Genomic DNA, 3,920 nt, shown 5'->3' with positions numbered 1-3,920 from the left:
ATTTTTTTTCATTTTTCCATTTTTGTTCTGTTCATCTCAAATCTCTCTCCCTCAGCCATGTTCTCTGATGAAATCCTCTCTCCGTTGCGTTTCTGCGTTTAATTTCCAGCGGCTTCCTTGTTAATCGGTTTTCTCTGTCCAGTTTTCACAGGATCGGTGGAACCGGCTAGGGTTCATGGAAGCTGCAATTCGGGAGTTTAATATCTGAGGGTTTGAATATCGATTGAACTCCGGTGTTAGTGTTATTAAAATTAAGCGCTCGGTGTTCTCGATTGTGAAGCTTGGTGATAGAACGCATCCGAGATGGGTAGTGAGGATCGTGTCGATGATCGGACGTTCAAGGTTGATTTCAGTGGTGAGGGAATGGCGAAGCTCAGAGAGAGGATAAAGCTGAAGATGAAGGAATTCATGGGCGATTATACTGACGACACTCTCGTGGTACGGACTACCCTGGCCTTTTAACATTCATGTGCCTGGTTTTTGCGAAGCAATGTCATTGTCGGTTTTGTGACGAGTCTGCCTGGGAGTTTTAGAAATTCTTTTAGGTTATTCATGTGGAGGCCATTTTCTTCTTCTTGACTGGTCGTTGAGGAATTTGTTTGGTTGAAGAAATGGAAATGTAGGATTCGCGGGTTCTTATATATTTGTAGAGGCAAGAAATTGAGATTGAGCTAATTGGACGAAAATGTTTTGTAATCTTTGCATTAGATTTCTTTGAGGGATTTATTGAGAATATCATTCTGAAAAAAAGATATTGGAATACTCATAATATCTTCCTTGAGGGTGTTTCAAGAGTTCTAAAAGGATTTAGTAGTGGTGAATCCATCAGGTTTTTGAGCTTTCTTACTTCCCAAATGTGAAATAGCTTAAATAATTTTGTCTACTCGAAATTTAGCCTCGATCTAAAGCAATCCTTGGGTGTCTCTAAGGTTGAGAGCCGACCCAAACTGTTTGATATAAATTTTGCCACCTGTTATTTGAGTATGGATCTTGGATAAAGCAAGAAACGCCTTTTCAATATGTGTGGAAAGAGCTAGTGTTATAATATTCTTCTCTTCTCGACATGTCTCCTGCGAGCTGTGTGGATTGTATCTTCATGTCCAAACAAATCTCTTTCCAAAATAGATCATTGAGTTGGGATTCGAGATTAATTTGAGAAGACCGTTTGCTTCAAGCAGGGAAAAGTTTTGCAAGTGGTCTAGAGCTTTGGGATCATCAAGAATTTCAGCTTTTCTGAAGGTTCCATCTTTTCAGCAAGCTTTTCGTTTTTTTAAATTTGCAAATCAGACCATACCTTAGCCAACCTTCAAGATTAGAGCAGTGTTCCACCAACTTTTGTAAGTCTCTGGGAAATTGCTGTGCTTGAGCCTCATATTTATGAATTTAAAAAGGGCAGGATCCCGTTTGATACCAGAAGATTTCTTGAAGGGTCATTTAGCGGTTGGAGGTAGGCATTTCAAGGTGTTTTAATTCTTCGGAGATTTAAGAGTAACCAATCATGGGAGACTAAAATCTATCAATGAGGGACCAATCAGTCCATCTTGGATCAAGTTAACTTGGCTCTGTTATGAGGGAGGGACATCAATGAAGGAGAGGTTGTCAACAACCTCGTCAAAGAGCTTCATTCTTTTCGCAGTGAATTTCTCCCAGCTTCATTAAAAGGTATTGAAGCATCTTCCTTCTCAACTACTCAATTAGCCATAACAGAGGCACCCAAGATTTTCCAATTTCCTAAAATTGAAACCTGGATATAGACATCTGGAGAGGGGCCATAAATATTTAAAGCCTGAGAAGAAGAAAATTAGCAGAAGAGAAATTGAACCTTTAAGAGAAAGGTTGCAGCCATAACAAAGGCGCCCAAGATTGTCCAATTCCCTCCAAAAAAAAAAAAAAAAAAAAATCTTGAGATGGACATCTTGAGAGGGTCCATAGATACTGAAAATTTGAAGAAGAAAAAGAAGTCCAACAAACATCTATGAGGTCTAGTTAGATTTGATAATTTTTTGGTTTGTACAAGGAAGCTATTAAAGATTCAAGGTTTCAACTCTTAAGCTTCGCATGGAGGGGACCACAAGTGATGTAAAGGCGGGTAATACAATTGTTTCATCATAGGAGTGACTAGGACATGATTCTTTGGGGCCTAAGGAATGGGTATTTTGTTATTGTTTGGTTATTTCTGTTTGGGGTTTGCTTTATTAACTGTTGTTAGCTGTGGGGAAAGCCATATTTCTCTTGAAACTCCCTTGGCTTGGCCAAAATAGTTAATTCATAATTCAAGATCCATCAGTATCAGTGTATCATATAAAGGGGCAACTTGAATAACACTTGGATCACAGCGAGATTTGATATAACTTCTATGACAGCCATGAGAACCAATTTTTGAAGTTTTAGTGGTAGAATTGGGAAATCCTCCACATATTTAAAATGCCTACAGAGGAATCAAGACAACATTTGTTGAGGGGCACATTTATAATCTTTATCCATCCTTCATATGAACCAGATGACTAAATTCTTAGAATGCTTGAGTCCAATTTTCTTAGGCAAACAAGTCTAGCTTGGTTAATCCTTATGCACCCGAGGATGGCTCTATTACTTATACATGGTTGGGGCTAATTAGCTCTTGGAGAGCCCCGGTTGTTCTTTAAGGGTTTCTTCAAACCACACTAGAGGCATTCATCTTGATAAGAAGATGTCCTCTTTAAGTAAGCATTAACCATGTTTTAGTAATCTTGCTATTTTTTTTACCTTTCTATCATCTCAATGCTATTCTTTCTTTACATTCTTTTGAAGATTACCTTTCCATGTGAACTCATTCTTCCAATTTCCATGGGTTGGAAGAGCAAAATCTTGAAGAACGCCAAATTTTATGTGTGGCAGATCCTCGTTAGCAGGGTTAATACATTGGATTGTGTTCTTAGGTTCGTGTCTAAGGTGATCAGACCCTAGTCTTGCATTCTTTGTAGGCGAGTAGCCGAGGATCTAGATCATCTCATGTGGTCATGTCAGTTTGCTAGATCGGTGTAGAGCAACCTTTTTGAGTCCTCCTTCTGGTTGGTTTAGTAAAGAATTTCTAGTTCCATGCTCAAGGAGTTGCTTTCCCTTCCTCCTTTCATGACAATGGTCGTTTGTTGTGGTTAGCATGTCTTAGTGGTATTGTTTTGGGAATTTGGAAAGAAAGGAACAACAAGATTTTTAGTGGAGTGGAGCAATATATGGGTGAGGTGTGGTCCCTTGTTTGATTTCATACCTCGCTTTGGGTCTCTATTAGATTACCAATCAACCCAAAAACTTAAGCTTATGGGTTTTGGTCAATTTAATGATATCAACTCTCCAACACTCCCCCTACTTGTGAGTGTCTAACAAGTGAAAATCAATAGTAATTAGGAAGAAAGCGACATTATAAGGGTTTGAACACAAGACCTCTTGCTCTAATACCATCTCTGATAACCAATTAACCAAAGATCTTGTAAATTTAATTATATTAACACTTTAAGTTTATGTTCGTAAAGACTTGTGTAATTATTCCGTAGGTCTCATTTTGTTTTTAGTGTAGCTGGGCTTTCTTTGAGTTTTTTTTAAAGTCTCTCTCTCTCTCTCTCTCTCTCTCTATAATATATTAGATATTAACTAGTTTTTGAAGCTGAATGCTTGAAAATTTATTTTGAGATGTTGGCATTTATTTAAGTGATGTGGTATCGCTTAGCCTTTGAATATCCATTTTTTCTCACAGGTATTGCTGCATGAGATTGTGGTAACTCTCTTTACTGCATTTTAAATTTAATTAAACGTTTGACTTGTGCATTTTTCATATGCATGTTTATCTGTTGCTTAAATTGCATCCATGTTTCATTTTTTTTATACCCATCATAATGTGGTTCCGAAGTATGGTATTTAGAACGTCTGTTTGAAGAATCAAGTTG

Source organism: Cucurbita pepo, unplaced genomic scaffold (genome assembly GCF_002806865.2).
Source record: "Cucurbita pepo subsp. pepo cultivar mu-cu-16 unplaced genomic scaffold, ASM280686v2 Cp4.1_scaffold000466, whole genome shotgun sequence".
Taxonomy (NCBI): Eukaryota; Viridiplantae; Streptophyta; class Magnoliopsida; order Cucurbitales; family Cucurbitaceae; genus Cucurbita; species Cucurbita pepo.
Note: the sequence above shows the minus strand (reverse complement) of the source record.